The 27,028-nt window shown below is 43.0% G+C and overlaps 1 protein-coding gene across 3 annotated transcripts in view; it reads right to left on the bottom strand.

The window, feature by feature from the left end:
* Pgant2 (polypeptide N-acetylgalactosaminyltransferase 2) overlaps nucleotides 1–27,028 on the bottom strand; it is a 219,775-nt gene that overhangs the window by 120,544 nt on the left and 72,203 nt on the right. The window lies entirely within an intron of this gene.

Genomic DNA, 27,028 nt, shown 5'->3' with positions numbered 1-27,028 from the left:
TCAGAAATCTCGAAAATTGAGAAAGTATTAGGAGAACATGAGGTCGAAGGAGGTGGCACGAAATTCAGTAGTATAAGTCAACGACAAGTCAGACGGCCGAAAATTGGCGAAAATTTTGGAAAATCTCGAAAATTGAATTTTGTATTAGGAGAACATGAAAGTAAAGGAGGTGGCACTAAATTCAGTAGTATTAGTCAACGATAAGTCAGACGGCCGAAAATTTTTAAAAATCTCGAAAATTTGGAAAGTATCAGGAGCACATAATATCGAAGGAGGTGGCACGAAATTCAGTAGTATAAGTCAACGACAAGTCAGACGGTCGAAAATTTTTGAAAACCTCGAAAATTGATCTTTGTATTAGGAGAACATGATGTCGAAGGAGGTATTCGAATTTCAGTAGTACAACTCAACGACAAGTCAGACGGTCGAAAATTGTCGAAAATTTTTGAAAACCTCGAAAATTGATCTTTGTATTAGGAGAACATGATGTCGAAGGAGGTGGCACGAAATTCAGTAGTACAACTCAACGACAAGTCAGACGGTCGAAAATTTTCAAAAATCTCGAAAATTGACAAAGTATCAGGGGAACATGATATTGAAGGAGGTGGCACGAAATTATTCTGCCACATCTTTCACTCTACGATGTTCTCCTGATGTAAAACTTAATATTTCTCGAACTTCAAGAATTTGTCTCCATTTAAACTTTTCGAAAATGTTAGTTCTACTATCGAAGATTAATGTATAGGGTAATCGAAAAAAGAACACGTTAACTGTTGTAACTAATATTCTTTATTTCTTGCCAAATAAAATGATCATACATAATAAATACATAAATATCATATCAATAAATATCACACATAATAAAATGATAATAACAAATTTTCCTGGCCGGAAAGCGGATCAGATTGGAACGGGGACGCTTCACACGCATTTTCGGTTCCAAATCGTTTCGGATAACGAGACGGCTTTTCACAGATCTAGAAAGATCCGGGATCGCGTTAATGACCGATCGTTGGTGGAACGCTGTCGCATGCCGGTTTAAAGATCCGCATCGGCTTCCATGAACGAGACGATCTGTCAGTTCGCGTGGTGGTCAATCCGCACGACAGAGATTAAATTAATTCAATTGATTCAATTGGCTCGGGGCGGCGGAGTTGATTCAGCTGGTTCAACACTTCAAAGAGCATTAGCGGAATCGAGGAAGCAAACGTACATATTTGCTGGCGTTCGTCACGGGTTGAAATTCGACGGTGGTCCGCTGATGAGCTGCTATAGCTGCACACTGGTGGATTTCTTGCTCGCGACTTTTTCGCCTGTCTGCTGCAACTATGTAACGGGTTTCTCTTGCACACCACGCAAATCGGGACGTTAATTAGCCGGATAATCAAAATAATGATACGTCTCTTTTCACGTGCAATTATACTCGGCCGTTACCGCTTGAGAATCATACGTGGGCAGCCGAGGAAATCGCGACCAAACTGTGGCTGACACGATGGCACTGCACCGAAAGATCTGAAAAAATTCCGGAATGATAATTGTAATAGTATGTTCCAACTGACAAAATATTCAATGAAGAGAAATAACATTTTGTTCATCAAATGAACGACAGGGTCGAAGGTTCCGATCGCGTGAAGGCGCAACGAAGACAACGCAGTTGAATAGGATCTCGCCGGTAATTAGAGCTTAACCTTTCGTTCGACTTAATCGCGCCACCGTGCAGAATCGCTTTGTTCTAGCGTGACTTGTGTGTACGCGCGGAGAAACGCGGCAACGATTCCCACAATTCTCCGGTTGCTCTAAATAGTCTCTATCCTCGTGGGGAATCGAGACCCGTTACGACCTCGCACGCGCGAATGGCAACTTCGCTGCGATCGGATCGATCATTAAATTCCGCGCGTTGATTCGACGTTCGAGATCGAGGAAGAATTCCAACGAGAAAGGAACCGCGTCCGAAACTTAGGCAAATGTCAAACCCGCGCCCGGTAATTAATGCGATTTTCGAGGGCGAGCCGTTATCTGCATGTTCCCCCGACCCACTGGCATTAATCAGGGTTAAATTGAACGATCCCGGGCGCTGCGTCGCTACGGACGCGCGATAAATATTAATTACAAACTTGCCGCGAACTTTCGTAATTAGTTCGAACACTTACCGCGACACGGGAATCGTAATGGACGAAACACGCGCGGAATCGTCGATCGTACCGCGTGATTGTTCCGACGCGATTATTATTCCGCGGTTCCCGGGCATAATGAAGAAAGTTTCGCGAACAACTTCGCTCTGGAACGTCTCTCTGGCCGTGAACAGACTCGCTCGGAAGTCTTTAAAATCACCGACATCCTAAAAATTAATAAACTGGAGGAGAACCTGCTACTTACCTTGGATAAGGTGGTTTTTTCTCCTGCCACGGGCTCGGTACCTACTGTCGGGGTCATAGGGCAACCAATGGCAACAATTTCCCCTTTATCCAGGGAATCGGTGAACTGTTGGGAGCCCAAGTTGGCCATCCCACCTCATAAGGGTACCCGCCGCTGCTCTATCTCCACTGTTTGGGGGATAGAGTAAGGAAAAGGGGGTGGTCAGCGAACAAATGGTACCACTGTGGAAACTGGGCATGGACCCTACTAAAAAATGGAATCAAGAAACGCAAACGGAATTAAGAAACCTTTAAGGGAAAGGCCGGGTGGACGGAGCTAATTGCTGAACACCGACCAGAACCGAGGATGATGATCACATCCAAACAATCAGCCATACTTTCCAGGATGTGTCAAGCCCACCCATGAAGGAAGATCTCGATGAATCCGATATCAAATCTCTCAGGAGACAGCTTTCGGCGAAGTTGGTGAACCCTTCCTTCTCAACCCCAGCGCGAAGTAGACTCGGCAAGAGAAGATCGTATGGAATTGATATCTCGGCCCAGCCGTGATTTCGATAAAGTCGGATCGGATCCCAAGTAGGCAGTAACTTCCTCCCAATGGTCAAACAATACGCGGTCCCTTGCATCTTGAACTCCCAATAGACTCACAGCACAGGCGGAGGGATTAGCCCTAGGGGAGGGTGTGGACAGGTTTCTGGACTATCCGGAAACAAGAGTAGGGACGGGCTTCAAAAACTTGACACATTCGACATGAAAATTATGGTGAAGTGGGGAGAGTCTGAAAGGGCAGGCGAGACACCCTGCAGGTCTGAAGGTGAGGGGGCCCGACGTTCACACCGAGCCTTAAAACAGCTCAAAAACTGACAAAATATTAGGTAGCATGGCCCGCTCATCAATGATGACCGACCCGTCTAGTAAGTCGACGACTCTGAAAATGGCCCGGGCCGAATAAAACAGAGGGGACGGCTGAAAAACGTGGATACCTGCAACCCGCAAAAGGGCCGAGTGCCGGCAGCGCCAATTGTGATACTGGTGATGAAAGATCCGTTGTGCCTTAAGGAAGCGAATACCGTACATTATTATTCGTAATATTTCTCTTTTTCCTTCAATCAGATATGTTGTTAAAAAAATTTGAGAAATGTATTGATTTATACTGGAATTGGTTTGAGGTCATATCTTATTTTTTTTGAAAACATTGATGGTCAAGCTATTCGCTTATATGATTGGCGGAAATGAGTTTTGCTATTGAAATTCAATAGTATTAAATATTAAAATAAGTTCATATGATATTGGCACTATTCAATAGTGCATCTTATTGAATCAACATATATGTTTTTTTTGTCTCGACAGGATTTTTTTCTCATTGTGCCAACCAATAAAAAAATCAGTTCGAAGGAGATATCCGCGGATAAAGTCAAAGAGAAACGACGACCGCGTTAATTCCGTGGACCGAAAATTGCAGCAGGGGATCGTCGTCGGTGTCACGGGGTGCAAGTTCACCGAAATTTCGATCCCCGTGGGAAACCGCGTAAGCCGGGCCATGCGTCTCTCCCCGAAAAGAGGAGCGAGCGCGAGATTCGTTGATCGGAACGCGGCGCGAGAGAAGTCGGCTGCGGGTTGTTACCAACGGGGGAAGAAGAAGAAGAAGAAGAAGAAGAAGAAGAAGGAATTCCGTTTACGGAGCGGTACACACGGCGACGAACTCGAGGCGAAACTCGGAATGTCGTGGGGATAATGAAATACGTCCTCTCGTCGTTAAACGACGCGGGGCTAACGTAAGCGGGCCGAATTGAATTCCTCTTCCCTTTCCGGCGGGCAGACCACCCCTCGTCGCCGTCCGCACAGACATTCTGGCCGATTCATTTAAATTTTTAAGCCGAACGGCTTCGGTTTTGTATCGGCACCCGGCAAATTTCCGGGACGATATTTGAATTGCTGAATTCCCCGAGTAACCCAAACAGTCGAGCTGCTCCGTTGGTTCCGGCGTCCTCTTGCGGCCGCTTCGTTCTCCATGTCCGCCTGTTTGATTAGAAATGATCGCAGGAACACAATGCGTTCGAGAACGGAATAAAGATATTCTGTCGCAATTCGAGGAGCAATGTAAGAGCCCGTTCAGACACGGCGGACACCGCGCGTTTTCGACCGCCCGATTTTTGTTTTTGATTGTGCGACCGCCCGGATGCGTGTGAACGAATCTATGTACGCTAATTAGTCCAGTCAACGAAAAGTTGTAGAGGGAAATGGAAGGAACACAATTTTTAATTTTGGCTCTTTGTTTGGACTAGTTAGGAGGTAAATATATTAAAAGACCCCACTCCTAGGAGGTGAGCGGAGTGCAGGGGGCACGTAGAAGGTCCACTTTTTCGTTTTTCCGCTTATATCTCGGAAACTATGCGTCCTAGCGATAAGACCATTCTATACAAAATTAAAGCTGACAAAATGTGCCATAAGATTGACTGCATTCAGTTTTTCGCTATCTAGCATAGTTTCCGAGATATCCGCGCTCAAAGTTCACTAATTGTGCTGAAGAGTTAGCTAGTCAAATAAAGCTCTGCATTTTCACAATTAGTAAACTTTGAGCGCGGATATCTCGGAAGCTATGCGAGATAGCGAAAAACTGAATCGAATCAATTTTATGCCACTTTTTGTCAGCTTTAATTTTGTATAGAATGATCTTATCGCTAGGACACATAGTTTCCGAGATATAAGCGAAAAACCGAAAAAGGGGACCTTCTACGTGCCCCCTGTACACCGTTCACCTCCTAGGAGTAGGGACTTTTAGTATGTTTACTTCCGAACAAGTCCAAACAAAGTCCCAAAGTTAAAAATTGTGTTCCTTCCATTTCCCTCAACACCCCCCTTACGAGCATTCATTGAACTAAATGAATTGATGGACTAAGTGTAAATAAGATCCGCGCGGTTCAAATCGCGCGGATTCCTCGCGGGTCTGAACGGGGTCTAAAGGCTTTCGTTTCGTTTTTGTTACTCGGGCAAGAACAAAGGAGCCGCGAAACATAAATTGCTTATTTCGCACATATTTGACGAGTACATCTGGCTGCACACTCACGGGCGCAATCGAACCGGATCACGGGCCGGTTAATCAACAGCGTAATCTTCGCGGCTTAGCCGTAAATTCGATCCGGTGTCAGACCGTCTGGACCCAGTTCCGAAATTAGTGCTGGAGGATTCCCCAGCTGCGCTCGTTCGCCCCTAATCTCGCCAATTAATACCTTGCTACGAATTTCCTTAGTAACCGGGTGTTGTCGATTAATGCACGCACAGGCCGAAGACGATCTCTCGGCACCTAATCGATCCAGCCCAGGCTGTATTATCCTAACGCGATGCTTTCGTCCACCGCGGAACCGTGAACGTCGGCGCGCGTTTGAATTAAACGCGGAAATTTTCCGATATCAGCGACGGTACGATCCTACTAGAACCCTAACCCCTCGAGTGTCTTAATGCGTTCCCCTCTTCCATTAAATCCCATTTCTTCTTATTTTCCCGGACTGCTTTCTTCATCGCGACTCTTCCTACCAGGCCAAAGTCGTTTCATTCTCGAGAGCAGCATCGAAAGCGGTCGAGGATTTTCGAAGGATTATTGGTTCATGAACCATCCTTCCCCCATCCTCTCCAGCTCTATCCCAATCCTTGCGGAGCCCCGATCGGACCGGCTGCTTCTCGTTTTATCGGAGACGTCGCATCCAACCGATGGATAAACCCCAGATGGAACCTAATCAGTAGGCATTACGTTGCATCGGAGTCTTAACAATTTCCGATATGATTTACTCGGGCTCGAACGGCCCGTGGCCCGTGAATGGCCAGAACCACCGACAACTCGTGCCCAAGTATTTTTTCCGCCGGATTAAAAATCCCCCAACCGCTCCAATCCTTCATTTCCGTAAAAACTTATCAAACGTATTCGACCAGATTTTCTCTCGCAATCACGTGGCCATTGCTCTCGTCATTTGCCAGCATCGCACAGTGGGGGTATTTGCCCGATTTCAGCGGTCATAATTCAATTTTCAAAATTTTAGATAACACTAAAATACGAAAACAGTATACACATGAAATTTAAATAATATACAGGGGGTGGAGCAATAACTATGTCCACTTTGAATATTGTCGTTATTTGTAATAATATGAAAAAATGTTATGAACAAAATTTTCCCGGAACAGAGGGGCACATGTTGTGGTATAAACATTTTCTGCGTGGGTAGAGGCATAGAGGAGATTTCAAGGTCACCTTGATTTTTTTAAACAGAATGTCCTTTTTTACACCATAGATCGATAGAGTATCAAATTCTGAGTATAAAAGTGTTGACCTTCGTATGTCCTAAACCTAATAGTTAACGAGATATTATCGAAATAATTTTCTTTCTTCTTTTGATAATATCTCGTTTAAGGACATACGAAGGTCACCACTTTTATACTCAGAATTTGATACTCTATCGATCTATGGTATAAAAAAAAAAGGACATTCTGTTTAAAAAAATCAAGGTGACCTTGAAATCTCCTCTATGGCTCCACCCACGCAGAAAATGGGACACAGTACAAAAAGTAGAAATCTTAAGCTTTAAAATGGTTGTTTTTTCGTCGAATTTGGATAAATTTTAGCAAAGTTACAGCAGTTTCAATATTGAGCGAATTTTGAACTGGCTGTGGCCGCCGAGATTGGGCATATACCCCGCTGTGCATCGTCGCGAACAGATTCCGCGTCTTTTATAATAATTACGAGATGCATTAGGCACACGTTCGCTCTCTCGCAAACTCACGATCCCGAGATTGCGATTCGCTTCCTTCCTGCCGCAACGTCCAAGTCAATTTTCTCAGGCCTGCGTTCAAGTTGACGGGATAGTTTAACTCTCTCGGGGAAAAGTGAACGAGACTCTGCTGCTCTCGGAAAAGACTCGGGAAAATCGTTCACGGTTTTACGTAAGCGCGCGATGCGTTCCATTTTCCTTGCGAAAGTCTCGCCGCCGCCGCCGCCGCTGCCGCGCCGAGCATAAATCCGTAGATTGCGATCTGCATTTCACTTTCAGCTGGTTACCACGACCCCAAGGAGACGGGGCCCATGCCAGCCGGGGAACAGATTGGAATGCGTTACGCACCATGGAAATTAATGCGAGCCGTCGATGGATCGCGCCGGCTACCGCTTGTCCAATTACACGCGATGATACGAAGGTCAATAGGAAAGCTGCTCTCCCCACTTCTGCGCAACCATAACTCTGTGGAAGACGTTCAGCTGCCGCGACGGTTATTATTGGACTGTGTCAGAGAGTGGCAATTTGTTGACGAAAGCTTTCGTCAGTGTTTTGAATATATACAATAGTATACAGTGGTCGAAATTTCTATAAAGTCACTGTGTTTTGTGCCCGTGCGAAATCAATACGGGCCGGTTGATGTACTTCTTTAAGGCCTGGTTTACGTTGTATTTTTGTCCAGAAGAATTTAAAAGTTATTGCACACGTGTCTTGTTGTTACTGGGAGCTCTATTCAGCTCGAAATTGTCCTGCATTTTTCCTTTCCTTAGCTGCAGACCTCATTAATATTGAATGTTGTCTCTTTGACTATTTTTTATTACTACCTTTAAGATGATTTTTTCCGTAATTTTCACGTAAATTGATATAATTATTAATCACAGTATATGACCGATTAGTTCTCTTAGTAATTGCGCGATTAGAGCAGCCCATATCTTTATAAGCATCGATTGATGCTTTTTCTTCACTTGTTAGTACTTTTCCTCTCGGCATTCTCAGACACGTGAATCAAATTATAACAAACAGGATTTCTGTGAGTTCTAAAACTATGTAATACTTTTAGAATATTCGCGGTTTTCCGTGGTTCTCTGCTCAGAATACAGAGAAACACTAAGTGACTTTATGGAAACTTCGCACTTGTGTTCTGCACCACAAAGAAAAAAATCAAAACAAACGTAAATTGTAAACATAGCGGTCTAGAGTACGCAGTCCCTCTATCCAATGTCTACAAGGCACAAGACCAGATACGATAAATCAACAAAAATGGTGATATTTTTAAAATATCTATGAAAAAGAAGATGACTTTATAGAAATTTCGACCACTGTACAGGGTATTTCACCTAACTTGACCACCTTGTATATCTTTGTTGTTTTTAAAGATACGTCAAATGTCTGAAGGACAAAGTTGAATGGAAAAATGGGGCTCATAAGATATAAAAGAAAAACATACGCGTGGAAAACTACGCGCGGCGGAAAGGAGATTTAAAATGTAGATGCGGATCTCGTGTGCTAGCCGAGCTCACGGCACCGGAGCGTTAACTGGATCAACCATTTCAAATGAAACATGAACGAGGAGTTGCTGAACACGGCTGTTTCCATCGAGACAATCGCCGAATTATACTGCTTTGTTCGGGAAAGTTAAGGAACTCCGTTTTGGAATCTGCAGCTCATTTCAGAAATATCAACCGCTGAGTAACAATTTTTCAGCGGATCCACCGAAATTCAACGGATAAAAATTGCAATAAACAGACGTTAGAAACGTTGTTACAACTAAAAACTTGTTAATTATTATTAGACTGCGGATCTCTATGCAAAGTAAAATATGTTTACATTATTTGCAAGGCATAGGTGGCAAATAAAAAATTGTTTCATCATTTAATCATGTTGAAACTTGTGATCAGTGGACAGGTGGATATGAAAGAATGAAATCACAGTGTACGGCTTTATGAAATGTATAGCTTCGATGTAACGCGACTGATTCTAGCGAGGACAACATTTGAACTGAACGCATGTCAACAATAAATACGGTAGTTCGGGATTTAGACAAAGCGCGTCTTCTCTCCTCTATTCGTGTTCGCTCGCGTTCACATGTTTTGTTATACTACATACGCTTGTTCCAACAAATCATCTTATTAAATTGAAACTGATAACGCACACTAAATGTAAAGCAAACTAAATATTATCTAAAAACATACGCGCGGGAAACCACGCGCGGCGGAAGTGAAACTTTTTGCAGTCTAGTAATGTTTAGAAGTAAATTAAGATTGGAAATGGTAAATAATCCTAATGAAGCGGCGACGAGATCAGGAACAATTCTCGATGCAGTATTTGCAAGACATTTAGACAAAATTGAATCAAGAATATTTATATGATATTTTAGCTATCACGAGCCAATTGTTTCAATGATAGAATCATAGAAAATCATAGAAAAAATAATGAACGATCAAAATTTTCGACGCAAAGGAGAGCGTATGGGAAAGAAAGAGACATATGTAGTTCACAGCATTTCCCATACGCTCTCCTTCCTTGCGTCGCAAATTATCGTTCATTATTTTTTCTATGATTTTCTATTATTCTATCATTGAAACAATTGGCTTGTGATAGCTAAAATACGATATAAATATTCTTGATTTAGAGATTAGAGACTAGCCAATTTATAGAGAACCTGCTAACAAAAAATGTGCAACGTCGAACATAAATATAGATTTACCAAAATTAAGTGAAAGAATGGATGAACAAATATCTCATTAATTAAGACTCGAGAGTTAATTATATTGAATCATAGTATAACAATAAAGTCATATTCATTTTGTATTTGTATTGCATTTTTTAAAAGCATGTTTACCTAAAGTGCGGCCCGCTGTAACGTTACGCGTCATCAAAGTGGCCCGTGAAACCATTTAGGTTGGCCAGGCCTGCTGTAGAAGGATATCTCTAGCCGATAAGAAATCATTTTTCTATCGTTTCGTTTGTTGCACGAACATAATGAGACAATAATTCGAGATACTGTGCGGCGAGACGCTGGTGATCTCTTCGCGGCCGTTATCTCGCACCGTTGTCTTCGGACCGCGTTGAATTTTCGGATAAATGGTCTGATGGGATCTATCGCGATCAAGCTCCCTGGAATTTGGATATTCCGATCGCTGATAGAATTGCGAGAAGATAGGAAACCACCGGTAACTGACGCATTAACAGAGTTGGGCAAAATGTAATTCGATAACACGTTCACAAGGAAGATTAACACGTTCGCGGTAATAGGATTCCGGGGCTATTTGTGTAATTACTAGTTATCCGTTGCAGTCATCGGCTCGGTTACGTTTGTAGGTTTGTAACAATCGGTATAACCGTAGATCTTCCGACGAGTTGTTCGATCGCGGAGACTTGATCTCTTTAAAAATTAATCAACCAAAAGAGGAAGTGCATCGGAAGAATATGCCACTCCGAGAGGTCTTCGATCACCAAAAACTGAATCAATTAACGGAGAGAGCGAGAAGAGAAAAATATTTAATCGAATAGTGAAAGTATATCAGCGGCGACGATTAATCAAGTTAGCGAGCAAGTGCATCAGCGGACAGAAAACAATAGCTCGCAAAACCTGTAAAGAATTACGAAACGGACAAGCAGAGGACGCTACCGTCCCGAGAAAAAGAAACAAAGACAGATCACGACGCGACGAAAGAAAGACCGTGTGCCGCGGACAAAGATGAATGCGGCTAATTTCAGGGACGACGGAAATGTCCATCGTTTAACCCTTTACGTCGGCCTGGAGTCGACGTTTCATTTTATTAGAACGACCAGACACGCGCCGAATGGTCGCCGACAAATATTTGTTAGAATTTTTATTTTCCACGGAGATCCACAGTATAGTAATAAGCAGCGAACTTTGAACTCTAGTTTTTCCACTTTTGTCCACAGTTCGTCACAATCGCACAGGCGCGTAGAGAGAGAGAGCGCGCGACACGAGGAAGAATATATATCGGACCTTTTTTTTCCAGGGGGGGGGGGGGAAACCGGGACAGGCTAGCACAAAGGGGCCCTGAAACACGTCCCTGTCCCCTTGTTTTCCCGGCAGCGCGGAAATTTCGGGGCGTGCATGTGCCAGTCGAAACAAAACCTGGCAGGGGCGGCGGCAGCAGGGTTTTCCGCACACAGCCAGGCGTAATTGCCTGGCCGGGGAACAAAAGCCCGGTCGCAGTCAGGTGAAAAATATACGCGCGGAATGGAAAAACTGGCGCGTCTCCAATTCGCGGCTCGATACGGGCTCGCCCTCGGCTTCGTTCCCGTGTAACGAGCCGCGGGACGAAACCCATGGTCCTAGCAGCAATACGGGAGAACAGACCGTTCCTCCACCGTCGTTGTTCCGTACAATTTCTTTGTAACCTCGTCCCACCGAATCGGTTAATCCTCGTGTGGTGTCGCGCCGTTCGTTCCCGGAATTCAGAGGTCGCATCACGGCTGGTTCAACGGCGAATCAGCACGTACACAAACTCCGGAGTACGCGTTTCTTTATTGTAGAATAATGTACAAGATGCAACGCTTGCTGTCTCTAAGGCACCCTAACCACAGGGCTAAATGAGCTAATAGTCCAGTCGCCAGGTACTTTTAATAGGAAAGTATTCCGAACTTAATGAAATTTTCACACGTCATTTAGGGGTCATTCCATGCCGAATCGATCACTTTTTGCAGGCACCATCGCCGATTTTGTTCTAACTGAAATATTTTGTGGTCCATGCGAAATTAGGGGGGGGTTTAAGTCATCATTTTGCCGGTTTCGAATTTTTTTAGAAATGGCAGGCCTTCAAAGTTTTCAATTTTTGCCCATTTCGGCGAAAACGGGCCTCACTTACAAATTTTTATCTCAAGAACGGTTTGTCCGATTGAGCTAAATTTTTTTTTTTGTTTTATTCGGGATGGATTGGGCTATTACAACATAATTTTTTCAACCTCGGCAATCAACTTTATAATGTCGAAAAATTTAAACAAATTCTTCTTTTGCGTTTTTTTCGATGATGGGGCGGAGTGATTTAAATTTTGAAAAAAATATGGTTATATTCCTTGAAGTTTCCCCTTTAAAATGAGCCCTTGAACAAGATGGTATCTTTAAAATTGGCGTTACAATGAGCTGGTAAAGGACATTATAAAGTTGATTGTCGAGATTGAAAAAATTATTTTGTAATAGCCCAATCCTTTCGGAATAAAACAAAAAAAAAATTTAGCTCAATCGGACAAACCGTTCTTGAGATAAAAATTCGTAAGTGAGGCCCGTTTTCGCCGAAATGGGCAAAAATTGAAAACTTTGAAGGCCTGCCATTTATAAAAAAATTCGAAACCGGCAAAATGACGACTTAAACCCCCCCTAATTTCGCATGGACCACAAAATATTTCAGTTAGAACAAAATCGGCGATGGTGCCTGCAGAAAGTGATCGATTCGGCATGGAATGACCCTTAGGGGTACTCTGGGGTGTCGAATCTGAGTTTTCGACCTCGAGGACCCTGTGCTAACGTGGGGAGGGGGAAAAAACCACGATTTTTATTACCTTGTTTTGGTTTTTCGCCAATTACTCAAAAACTGTGGGTCCTATGAACTTTTGTCTTCCATTTTTGGAAAGAGCATTAAATTTCCTTCAAATTTCACTGGTAAATCTTTTTTTTTTTTACCAAATAGGCACCGAGAGACAGGCGTTCAAAATTAGGAAATTAAGTGGCAACTGACGAGTATAGGGAAAGACAGAGCAAATTACACTGTGTCCAACGACAAAAATGTTTCCATATAACTGTTGGGTGTATCTTATACAGTTTTTAACGCTGATTCCGAATCTGGCCTTAATTTTTCTCCTACACGCACAGTTTTTGAGAAATTTGAGTTTGAAAAAAAAACACGTTTTTCGACTGTGAACAGATATTATCATGTTATTATAAAAGATATTGTATTATTCTTTACAGCAAAAGATTCTCTAGACTTTCCCGAATCCAGTGATGTGCAATAGTAATATCTTAGGACTGCCCTGGCAAGTCAGACTCGGCTGTGCTTGGAGTGGTTAATGACTCGCATTATTTTGCATTGTTTCATATTTTATGCATTTATGGAAAAAATGAGTAGGTGTAATTTAAAACAGCGAAAAGAATTTTAAAATATGTACTGTTATATTATTCTCAACCCGTTAAATTCCGGTGGAAAATTTTGATTTTGCATAAAGATCCGCTTGTCTATCGATGAGTTCTGTTCTTGAAATTAGGAAGCTCGAGGGTAGGAGTGGTGGTCGTGGAAAATTGTATACGATTGATTGGAGGGTGTGTTGTAAACGGCGATGGAAGTGGTGGAAAATTAGGAAGAGAGGAATAGAGGTACGGCTATAAAACCATAACTCGAGGTACATGTGTTCGTCAGCTGCGTGTTTCTGTCAAATATTTTTTTGGTCGTGCCATTCGTCCTCTATACTGTATCGCATCTATGGCGATCACGGTCGTTATTCCGCCAGCAGGTAGTCTAGCCGTCCTTCACGGTCGCGCGCTAATCCCTTCGCAAAGGGTTTCGCGACAGAACACCTTTCTAGGTCCTCGAGGAATATTCCAGCACTTATTGTTGGCGAACACTTTCGACGCGACTCGTTTTCAAAAACTTCATTTCTATCGTCGACTGCGAAATAATGACAAAAATCTGTAGAGGCAGCTCGCGGAATTTTAGTTTCCTGTGCGTTCTAGGAGAGCCATCGAAGAAAAGGTCATCGATCGCACGGCGTACCCGGAGCTCTCGTGTGCATCGTTCCCTTTGGCACGGTCGCCGTGGAGCCGTGATATCGAGAAATATAGGAGAGAGAATGCTCCGGTGAACCGAACAAAGGAGCCACGGGATCGGTATCGCGTCCTCGGTGACGCATTATATCTAGCCGAGGCGGAGAAGTCAAGGGAACAAAGCGACGCGGCGGCTCGCGTAATTGCCACACGCAACAAAGCCTCGCGAAAAATTGGCGATGGTCCAGGCGGGATGTCAGCGACGCGACAACAACCGGAAGACAGCGATCCCTCCTAGCGCGTGACTCCCGTAATTACGCTGGCTGACAAAAGTAATCATCAGACTGTGGATCTCTGTGCAAAATAGAAATTGTTCGAGTCGATTGTAGGAACCAGAATGCGAATAAGAACGTGTATTTCCTCTTGTAATCATTTTAAGAAGTCGAGAATAATTCTTCTATTGTCCTTTCAATTTTGAGATCCGCAGTCCAGTTTATGGAAATTCGTGTCACGCGAATATCTAGGTGCACGGTAGTGCACCAGCCAAGTTCTTGCACTAGCTCCTTTTACACGAAACAACTTAGCCGTTTTTTAGAGGCTTATAACTCGGCACTGGAGGCAGACGGAGAGATGTAATTTCGTACAATTGTTAAATGCTATCATGTCTCAATATTGACAAAACATTAATCTTCCAACATTAGTAGGTTCCGAGATATAGCACCTCAAAAATCGCTAAATTTGTCGCTGACTGACTGGATGACAGATCATCGAAACCTTTTGGGTACTTCCCATTGACCTACAAGCATGAAATTTGGTACATAGGTCCACCATAACAAACACTCAAAGGAAGAATTATCAAAGTTTGAAATTTTACACCTGAAAAGGGGTTGTATTGAAAAAAAACATTACGAAATAGGTACAAATAGGTAGTAAAACGAGCATGCATTTATTATTTATATATCAGGGATAAGAGTAATACCTACTTTGATAATTGATGAAATTTCAACAAGAATTGATGAAATCCCAAGAAAAACATTCTGTAAATAGGAGCCAAGTTCCTATGGCCGTAAAAAGTTGCGAGATCAAACAAAATACGGCCAAGTTCGTTAGCTTAGAAATACCTCTTGCAATACTGAAAAAAAGCGTTTGTAAGAATTAGTTTTTAAAGAGTTACATGGAGGGTTAAATTATTTAAACTTGGCCGTTACTTTTTAAACCAATGGCCATAAAAGGTGTTAGATAGCGGCCAAGTTTGAATAATTTAGTCCTCCATGTAACTCTTTAAAAATTAAATAGCGTTCTTTTAAACTAATTTTTACAAACGCTTTTTTCAGTATTTCAAAAGGTATTTCTAAGCTAACGAACTTGGCCATATTTCGTTTGACCTCACAACTTTTTACGGCCATAGGAACTTGGCTCCTGTTTGCAGGATGTTTTTCTTGGTTTCAGGTTAACGTTACAAGACTGCGAATTAGTTTGAACACTTACTGATTTTTCACCGTTTCGTCGAACAAAATGGTGAAAGGCCGAAAGCAGTTTTCCAGTTTCGCGAGCCACTGTAAGCGGCGGAAAATCGTCGAGGTTCATTTTGTTTGGCCCGAAGCTTTCAGCCGTCGTAAATCGGCGTATTAACGGTCCCCCGGCTCGCCATTACGCGGCCAAATAAAATCAGCTATCGGTAAACAGCCGGGACAATTAATGAATTATCGCATGAAACGCTCGAGCTCCTCCTCTCTCTTCGTGGAAACACTTACAGCCTCGATGAACGCACACGCTGAATATCACGCTGCTGGTATTCGCGCGATCCACTCACCTGCAAGCAAACCAACGAAATTGTTAATTTGGTATTAACGAGCTCCACGTCCCCTGCAGGTTCGCAACTGTCCACGAAAACTGAACAAAATTTCCTTCGCGAATAACGCGATATCATTTTCGACCAATCGGATAGCGCTGCGTTCTGTTCGTTCGAGTGCGACTCTTTATGTTAACTCTACTTTATATTAGTCTACTATTAGTTAATTCTTCTATAGAAATTGATTTGGACAGTCCAGAGGAAAAGAATCTCTGAAACACTGTCGCAACTCGCATTCTGTGTTCGTCAAACCTAAACTCTCTCGAAACGTACCAACAAAATCTTCCCACGCGACAACAGTATCACCTTCACTCTCTCCAACCATACTCAACCTCAACCCATTCCGGTTAGATTCTCGCGCAAGAAGAGTTTCTCCGCAGGATGATGATTCGATGCGTCACTCGGTTCCCTTCTCCCTTTCACGGGGCATCGGTGTTCGTTCTAGAAAGACGATCCTGGAAACCGGTCACCGGAAACGACCTGCGGCCGCTGCTGTTACATCATCGGCCGAGCTCTCACTGGCAAATAACTCCGCCGGGAGCTACGGTTTTTTTCTCTGCTCTCCCCTTCTTGCTCTCTTCTTGAATAAAGTTGCGGTACGCCAGTGGAATTGGCTATTCGCCTCGCGAGAGGCAGCCGTAAGATTTCTCGAGGCTGTGGGGGGTGGTGAACCACCCCTGCGCGAGGCTGGATTAGGTCGGTTTAACGTGCGATTCGTGGGAGATGGCGTGGGCGTCTCAATCGCAGACGCGTCAAGGGTGGTCGGCCTTGTTGAACGTTGCTTCTGAAGGCCCGTTCGCATGGAAACGACGATTAATCGAGACGCGTCAGGAGTCTCCCTCTCCCTAACTCATTCTTCTTCGACTACTGTTTCGATTCGAGACGGGCCTAAGAGATTAGCTAGATAAAAGTTGGGCCGTGACGTCACACGCTTTAGCCAATAATTCGGCCGGAACCGAAACTGCCAGTGGAATATGAACCAATCTGACGGCTTGCCGACTTCTTGCGAGGCACTGCAGAGTACTTAATATCTGCTTGGACATCGACACGCTGCACAGTGCGGTGTTCTTATGGTCGGAGTGGACAAAAGTCTGTTCTTGACGAATTCTTATAGGAAATTTCACGCTGATCACGAATATATCATATACTAGGGGTCCCTGAATAGAATTTAACAGTTTTTTCCCTCAAAATACCGTTTTTTTCGAAGTTTTTTGAGTGTTTTTGCGTGAAAAACGGTTAAATTCAATTCAGTGACCCTTAATACATTGTATATTCGTGATCAGCGTGAAATTTCCTATAAGACCTCAAAGTATGTTTCTATTGTTTGAGATCACACTGTATATTCCAAGTGATGGAAACAGGGGTCAGTTAAGAAAAATTGCTCTTCAATGCATCATCTACAAAAATGAGGAAACATGACCAAAAATTCAATTGAATTTTATTCAAAATTGAATTTCAAATAATATTTTATAAACATTATAACAATAATAATGGACAGAATATATAGGTGACTTCACAATAATAAAGGTATGCCAATTTACATAATATAGGCCTCAAGACTATACCTATGAAGTAGATATATATATATAAATATTTATTGTACATATATATATATATATATATTCATAAAGAAATTACTATAATAAAATATATACATAAAGAAAAAAAATATACATAAAATATATATTACAGAAAGTCACTAATTATGTCTGTAATAAATAAACATAAATAATAAATTTTTACTCTTGAAAAATAAAAAAAACATTGCAATGCACCGCATTTATTTTATGAAAATAAATTCGTTTTTCTCTGTAACGAAATTAATACATAAAATAAATAATTGTTTTCGACGTATATGGAGAAAGAAAATGCTATGAGTAAAAAATGGTTTAAAAATGGTTTTTAAAAAGTTTTTTATATATTTTATTTTCTACTGTCGTTGTCATCGCGGAAGCAAGTGTGTATATAAAATTTCAGTAAGATTGGTCTATGCGAAGAGGCTTAAAATTCGATTGCAAGTTTTGACGCATAAGCGTGGTAAAAAATGGCACACAGCCGTTCAAAGCAGTTTGAAGCAAGAAATGTTTACATATTTGTGAAGTATAATAGTTGTGAAATCGAAATACATCCAAACCCCAGGATGTTTTGACCTGAACTCGAGAAAAGCTAATTTGAAGATATTAACGTCTATAAAACTTGATTCTGATTTAATGTTTTATCATTGCTATGAAACTATTTTAACGGTTAATGAAACAGGACAAATGGATATTCCTCAGCAGCTTCGATACCTTCCATATTCAAAATTGAAAGAACGAACACAAAACAAAGTTATTGATTATAGGAAATCAGCAATTGATTGGGCCAGGTCTCGCGTGAATTCTTCGATGAGCTCTCTAACGAGCTGTCTGCCACTTACGCAAACGTGATTCCTGCCGTTTGTTGTGGAAATTTGAGATTCCCGGCATTTGTTTCATACACTAGAGACATATCTGAAGGGATTAGTAAAGCCAAATAAGGTATGGAAAATAGTTGCATTTTCGACTTTTCCGCTGTTTCGCGAAACAACGTAAAAATAGCAACCAGGTGAACTAGCTACGAGGGCGAGCAGCAAAGTCCAATTTTCCTAAAAGCCCCAGAAAGACGGATGGTCTCGGCAGTCTGTATCGAATCTACGCTTTGGTATTTAGCGGAGGGCTATCCCGCCAATCTTTTCGTCGAATCCCGTTTAATCCCGAGCCACGCTCGGAACTGTATTTAATTCCAGCAGGAAGTCGGGGCCGCCTTTACGTTTGCTTCTGGCACGGCTCGAGTGTCTTACAATCACCGCGGAGAGAGTACCAACCCCGACGAGAGAGAAAGAAAGGAAAGGAAGGGAGAGATGAGAGAGAGAGAGAGGGAAGAAGAGCCGCTCGTGGAAGCTCGGAGTACGTTCCAGACATCGGCGGGATCGATTAAATGACACCCCGGAGAGACGGGATTTAGGAGGTGAAACTTTCCTCCTCGGGATTTCTCCGGGAACAGAAGTTCCCCGACTTCGCCCCAAGGTTACGCGTTTAAATGAAACCACGGGGAAATTCGCGGGCGGTCACGCCGCCGAAAGAAGCCTCGTTTCCTCTGTGACAGACATTCCTCGTTTTATGTTTCCCACGAGAAAATAATCAACGAGAATAGGAATTCGCGAGAAAATCTGTGATCGATCTTCCTTTACAGGTGTTATTCTCCGACGAGACAACGGTGACAACAAGTTACCGATAATTGTTAGGCAGCATCGCATGAAATAGAGCTCTCGACGAGCCTCGAGCGACCGAATGGATCGTCGACAAGTACCTCTCCAGCTCTTTTGTCCGCGGTTTTCAAAGAACAAGCGGCCGCTGTTTATTTCGCGGCGACTTTAATCGCTCGCGCAAACTTCCCCGGCCGGTCCCTTTTACGCTCTCCCGTGAAACAATTAACGTCTCATGGTGCTCGTAGCTCGTAGCGCGAACTTAATCCCGCTCGAAGGGACGGACAAAGTACGACAAACGTTTTCCCGCCAGCTGGAAATGTTTTCCTGTTCTAGGTTGCTTGTTGCGAGTTTTAGTAATCCTCGATTATCCGAGTGCCAATCGGAATTGGAATTGGAATCATCGTACAGGAGCAGAGTTGATGAGAGAGGAGATAAAGATTATATGGATCGATCGAATTGCTGCGAGGAGATGAAGATTGCTTTTGTTACACGGAGGAAAAATGTGATCGGGGAGCACCGAGACGATAGAAACGAGAGGGATTCCGCATCCACTCTGGCCGAAATCATGCTCGAAATCAACGGGAACGCTTCCGACAGGTGGCGTCACATCCGTAATTTCCCGTCGCATTCGCCAGGTGTCGGAGGAATCATTTTCGCGACGTGCGAAAGTGGCCTGTCAAAGAGGACGACAAAACGCGGAGAACTCGATCCCGGAAACTAATCTGCGGAAAATACCGCGTAATCGATGGAGCAACCGGATAAAACGAATTGGAGCGTTACGTTCCCACCACCCTCGCTTTTCCACCGCGAAACTAAACGAAGAAAACGAGCGGGCTCGTCTCGCGATCCGATCGGGCCAAAGAAACACCGGTTAAGCCTCGGAAAATTGAGTGGGCGCCTGGAAAAGAGAGACCCGACCCTTCCTCCCTCGTTCCCTTCACCGTTCCACCCTCCGCGGTTCCCGGCGATGCGAAAAATCTTTCGAAAAGTTCCGTCGACGTTCGTTTTTCTCCGCACTCCGCGGGATTAGGTGCTTCCCCGCTGCGACTCGCGCTTTCCAGTCTAAATTATAGACGGTGTACGGAACATGCGTGCTCGTAGGTGAGGATTTTCTGCATTTGTGAGATTAACAGAATTTAGACTTATAAATTTCTAACCCTCGCACGAGCTTTTCGTTGATGAAACTTCGTCGAAAGAGCACCGTATAGTTCCCACGTCTTTCGGCACCGGCTCGGGGAGAGTTTAAATATCGCATAATAAGAGCTGGTAATAATTGATACTAATGACGCCGAGCCGGGGCGAAACGGAGGTAACGTTCAGAGATCGCGACGCAGCCTCGGAGAAAGCTGATGCATATCCCGTGGCCGGATACTCGCGTTTATTTTAGATTAATGCCCGCTAATGCATCTTCCGCGAGAGACGCGCTAATTGCTCTCCCCATCGAGTGCTCGGGGGCTCCGCGATCGGCGGGGAAACGCTTCCCGGATGAAAGTGCTCTCGCGAGAAATTCGACACCGATCCCTTCGAATTAAGGCGATCCCGCAACGCGCGGCGCGGCGCTTCGTCGGTACATTAGCTTAGAGACGAACAAGAAAATCACCAGGTGCGAAGTGCCGTGGCAATTACGCCTCCGGGGGAACGGTCAATTTTCGTGATGACGGCGTTACGGCAATTTCACGGTGTCCTCCCCTCCCCTCGCCACGAGGCCCATTATATCGGCGCGGTTCAATGCTGATGATATAAGATCGCCTCGCACGCGAGCCGCAACAATGTATCTTCATCATCAACGTATCCGAGTGAAAGGGCCGAGGATAAGTGGCCGGAGCGAACGCTATCTAACGCTGCCGACCACGTGGTCGCCGCCGCAGCGCCGATTCGCGGCACTTTCGATTCCCGATTTGGCCAGCGAGCATGATCGAGAATTCCGCTTTCACGGGAGGCAATGCCTAGGTATAACACTCGTAATAAACCGATCCACTGTTCCCCATTAACGCTTGATTATATCCCGCCGCGCCGGCAGCTCAGAATGCGATGCGAGATTAGATACACAGCGGTGACACTACAAGAACCACAACATAATGGTTATAATCGGACTGCGGATCTTTATGCATTTCGAGGCTTACGGAAATTGTCGAAAAATGCTAGTGTTCAAGATTGGCGCGGCCGAGCGCCATATTGTTACACCGGCACACAGTGCGGACATACGGGGGCATATCTCACTACACGTGTATATCACGATGTACGATAAATTCCTTTGGCAAAACGTTTTATTAGATGGTAATTGATATTATTAATCATATAACAATAATTTTTATGCATAAATATTGTTAATTTTTTTTTTTTAATTTATTAATTTTATTGTTACATTTTTTTTTTGTGAATAATTGCTATTGCATTTACATTAGTACACCAAATTTAGATTTTTATAAAAAATTTTACCATGTGTCGCAACTCTCCAGAGTCCCAAAAATCAAATAATATTACATTAATTGTAAATCAGTGTTGCAATAATAATTCTGTATAATGGAAAATGCTCACCAAGGTATATGCATTCTTTTTACATTTAATAAAGTAGATTTATTTTTTGTATAAATTCTCAACGGTGGTTTTATTTATTACTTGCATATAAAACTTCAAATTAACATATCTCGAGAAAGGCAAAAAATATCCTGAGATTTTGACATATTCGGATATATTACTTATTGTATAGTTTAAGAATTTCATAGTTTAGCCTGCAACTAACTGCTACTCTTAATTTTATAAACTTTTTAATAAGTGCCCGTACCTTGCCTTTATGTTGTATTGTGGAAAATTCGTTAATTTCTTTTTAAATTTATTAGTTATATCGTTAAATTTCATTTTCTGCGAATAATTACCAATACATATACATTCGTAAACAAATTTGAATTTTTGTACAAAATTTTGCCATTTGTCCGCCACAGAAAAATTCAATATTCGTGTATATCACGATATGAAATACATTTCTTTTGCAAAAAATGCGTATTAGGATGGAAATTGTTATTAATAATCATATAATAATCATTTTTATGGATAATACAATTTTGCAATAATTATACGGGGTGGACGATTTATCTGAAGAGATTGAAGTATCTCGAGAAACGACAACAAAAAGCAAATCTTGCGATTTTACTGAAATTGATCAATATTTAATCAGAAATGTGCAAGATCACGGGATTGAATGATTCGTTTTGGATCACATTCAAAGTACCGAGGATGACTCGGATAGCGAATAGCGTTTTGTTAAGTTTGTTAATTTTGTTTATACTATTATAATTTGTCTAAGTTTATTATTATTAATATTAAATATGGTTCATTTATTATTAATTTCGTTTTAAATTTGTTAGTTTCTAAAAATATATTTTTGTTTAAATAAAAATTGTTAATTTCTTAATAAATTTATTAATTATATTGGCAAATATCATTTTCTGTAAAAAAATTACCTATACATATATACATTAATAACCAAATTTAGAGAAGTGCCGAATATTAGGCCATTTATCCGCACTGTGCGTCGCCGAAATTTCGAATTGTTTAGCATTTTGTGTAAAAAGCGTGCACAAAAGAAAATTTAGGAAAAGTTCTCTCGGGTGGCCAACGCTCTATCCCCAACAAAGCTGCTACGTGTTTCTCGATCCTTGCTCTATCCCGGTCGCAACGGAACGATCGAAACGTGCTCGCGCGAGCTCGCGTGCAAGCTCATGGAAACAGAAACGAACCGACACAGGGAATTGTTGCCGAACGCATGGAATTTTTATACAGTCGGCGGAGAACGGTCGGCAGACCAGGGCTCGCCGCGAATATCCGCGAGTGTGGTTAAATTATTTCATCGTTTAACGCAGACCGCGCAAAACTATTCGAGCTGCTCGGAAAACGCGAATAGTTTCCGGTGACAGTGCTCCTCTGCGACAATTCCCGCTAACGTTCGACCCATTTTTGCGAAAATTACTATTCTCCATTTCTTCCAGCTTTTTTCAGGCAAATATTGAAAATTTTAAATCCTTCGATCGCTCAACAAAACAGTCAATAAAAATTCATAACCCTCTAACTCGGTGCACCAATGTTCTCGAGGGCAAGTTCCGTTCGTTACGTGTCTCCGTGCGGAGGCAAGACAAGAAGCTTTGATTGGTTCCAGCGTAATCGTCCGTGCCACGAATCTCTCGAGTGCTCCGTAAAATCACGAGACTAACAAGATTTAGGGGACCGGTCTCTTCTGTATCCTCGATTGTGTCCGATCATCCTATGCCACTGCGCACGTGTCCGATTGAAAACGCACGGACCACTCAGGATTTTCCCGTAAGCCCCCATTTCTTCTGCAAAATGACTAAACGAAAGAAAACTCCCGAAACAAACGTAACTTCTCCTCCAGTCTACGTTTCATCAGCGAATGAAAAATTAAAATCTATTTACCATGTACACATTTTGTTGTTTGTTCGCTTCAGAAGCCAATTTGATTATTCACCACCGGTGCATGCATTATTAACGAACGAGTAATTGAAGGCTTCAATTTTCAATGAAATTCTTTTGTTTCATTCAAACTGTTCCGTAAATATATCACGCTGAAAATGTATCATTGAAATTCTGCAAGTTCGTTTCCCGCAGGGCGTTCTGGATTTTCGTTTTTCGCAATCTCGGTGGCGCGCGTTGATCGAGAAAGGTCTCGTTATCGGCGCAACAAAATTCACGAGGTGACCATTGCCTTGAACCTCGACGAGGCTAACACGTGCGGCTTACGAGGTGCACATAGTAACCGGCGGACATCGTAACCGTGATGGCCGCTGGACCGGAAACCGGCGCGGCGGTCACGAGCCCGTTCAATTACCGAGCCGGCAATTTTCTCCTTGGTGCCGTTAAAATTGAGGGAATCGTTGCACGCGTTATTATCCCGATTCCGTTTGATCGCTGGCAGGTTTTCCCTGGTGGATAATTTTCCTCTGCAATTTCTTGAGAAATGTCACTGAAAAAATTGCTCTAGACTTTCCTACATTCCCGTAACGCTTTACCGCCGCGTTACCATAAGCCGCACCTAATTCGGACTCGGTATCCACCGAGCATCGACAACTTTCGCAGTAATTCACTTCTGAAACGGGCCAGAAAGTGGCGCTAAACGTCGGAATGGAACCGAGTCTTTTTAATAAGAGAGTGTTCATTTCGCCGCGGTTCATTTTTACTTGGCGAAAGAATCTTTTTGCTCGATTCACCTGGGCAACTAACTCCCCGAGGCTATCGAAGTGTTCCAGAGGTAGGCAGCCTATCGGAGCTTCTCGATTTTCCTTTCGAGGCAGGACGATGATGACCGAAAGTAGGAGAGAGGGAGAGAGAGAGACTGGCCGGTGTGGCGAACACCGCGAAAGCAATCTAACTTTCGATAGCCAGAAGTTTACGCGTCCAGCATTCCGTTTACCCGTTCCCCGCACAGGTCACTCGCCGCAGAAACGGTTCATACGTCGGTTACATACATCGCGAGAAGGCGTACATCGATTTCTCTTCGACTCCGGTCCGAAAGTGGGCCGATCGCGAGCCTCATCGCGACCTTAATGGCGTAAAGCGCGCGATCCGCCGTTCCTTTTGCGTATCATTAACTTTCTAAAAAGATCAAACGAATTCGATGATCCGTGCGATCACGCCATTCCCGCAATCACTGGGTCACGATCCCATAAACCATACGAATGTTTCAAACATGTTTCACTAACACAAGATGCCCTGCCCCGTTTCGTACACTGTTTAAAACTTCAGTCACGAACAGTCTGTCCTGTACGAAGAACGAAATAGCTGCTCCCCCAAAATAAATGACTGTCACCGTGTGAATTTTCGCAGGGAAACTAGAGGGGTTCGTCGTAGAAGAATCGACGTGTTTTTCATTTTTCCGCGGAAAAACGGTTTTACGGAGCATAGTGCAGAGCCCTGGGGAACTCGTTCCCGGCAGAATCGAGCTCCGAGGTGTCACGGGGTAAGTCTTGTCCCGGTGCAAGTCGGGAAACTTCCGATAGAAGTCCCAGCCGCCGCGCCGCTTCCTTCGTGTGTCAACTCGAGCTTCGATCCAGCCCCGGCTGCCGCTGCTGCTCTCTTAAGCTCTTTCAACGAAATTAGCGCTATTGCACGGAACACGTGTTCCAACGCCGGGCCTAGACAACCCCTCGGCAACCTTTCCCCAACTTCGAACCGTCGAACTTTACCCGTCGACTTTTCGACTTCTTGAATATTCCCCGGCTGTTTTGGGGTTCGTCCCGCGCCCCGAACGAATCTACCGGGTGCTCCAAATGTTTTTTATTGCTCCACCAGAATGAAAACGTTCTTTCGGAACGGGGAGAGATCTTCCTCGGACGTCTCGACTTAATTTTCTTCCCTGCGGAAGGATTCGTGATGAGACTGCAGATTTTCTGGGCGAAAATTAAACGAATCATTTGCAACGCCGGGTCCGAACGGACCCGCCATGGTTCGATCGCATCTCCATCTCGTCGTCGATAGAATCCATGGTTGAAAAATCGTTCGATCGCCAGCCGATCAATCTTCTCTGGCGGACAAAACACACCCTGCCGTCTGTACAAACATCCATTACACCAACTCGAAGGCACAGACGGCTGGTTCGAGATCCTGGGAGGAGGTAAAAGCTCGTCCACCCCCGCAGACCGGCACCACCGGCTTCCGAAAGGACTGTAACTCGACGCTGCACTCGTTACACGAGAAAGCCTCTGTACACAAGACACGAGTTACTCGTCTTCGTCCCGCAGGCTCACCTTACCGTGGAAAGCGGTTTGTGGCCGCCAAAATCCAATTTTGCAACTCTAACATGTCCGAGGAAAGATTCCCGAAGCTTCCGGCTATTCGAAGCTGCGCAAAATCGGCGAGGTAGAAATTGTAGCAAGACCGCGGATGATTACGCAATTTCCAATTTTATATTCTAGCTGTGGAGGATGCGGTCTTGATTGACCAAAATGTGAAGGATAGAAATGTGGAGGGTGCGGTCTTGCTTGACCAGAATGAAAGAAAGGTGTAATTGGAAAGAGAATGGAATGACTGAGAAGAGTGAGACAGGATTGCAGAGTGATTGGTATGAGAGACAGAATGCAAGATTGAAAGGAATGGATAAGTGTGGTAACGGATGGATTTGAACGGAAGAGAAGTGGACTGTATAAATGATATTGTGAGTACGAATGTATGGATCTACGAATAAATAACCGTATTTGCACTTTAAGAACAGATTGTCAAATGGAATAACACCATGTAGCTGAACTGATATACAATGAGTTGAAATAAAGATAACTTTGAAAAAGGCTTTGAAAAGGAATCACTTGATTGACGTGTAACAGCTGATCGTTTGTCGCAGAGAGAGTGAGGCGACGCATAGTGGTCCCTTTCAGCGATTTAGCTGGCCAAAAGTCGATTTCAAAAATTTACCTAAAGTGTGAAATTTTTGGTGCTTGCAAATAGTTTAATATATGGGGGACAATGTACTAATATTTTTTTTATCATTCAGGCACCCATGAAGTGCTGTACTTTATCGAAAGTTAAAGATTTTCGTAGTACGTGTCTTTCTGCTAAAATTCGATGAGACAGTTTTTATATGTTTCAAATAAGTGGTACACATTTCTTTCCAGTATGAAAGCTTTGCAAGTAAGTATGGACTATACTTTCAACAATTTTGTATCTTTTTATTGCATATCTTTTGGTAATTATCGACATTTCAACACGATTAGTATGTACACTTATTAAAAAGTTTATAAAATTAAGAGTAGCAGATAGTTGCAGGCTAAACTATGAAATTCTTAAACTACAATAAGTAATATATCCGAATATGTCAAAATCTCAGGATATTTTTTGCCTTTCTCGAGATATGTTAATTTGAAGTTTTATATGCAAGTAATAAATAAAACCACCGTTGAGAATTTATACAAAAAATAAATCTACTTTATTAAATGTAAAAAGAATGCATATACCTTGGTGAGCATTTTCCATTATACAGAATTATTATTGCAACACTGATTTACAATTAATGTAATATTATTTGATTTTTGGGACTCTAGAGAGTGCGAAACATGGTAAAATTCTTTATAAAAATCTAAATTT

Source organism: Lasioglossum baleicum, chromosome 16, assembly GCF_051020765.1.
Source record: "Lasioglossum baleicum chromosome 16, iyLasBale1, whole genome shotgun sequence".
Lineage (NCBI taxonomy): Eukaryota > Metazoa > Arthropoda > Insecta > Hymenoptera > Halictidae > Lasioglossum > Lasioglossum baleicum.
Note: the sequence above shows the minus strand (reverse complement) of the source record. Positions and strands in the feature narration are given on the sequence as shown.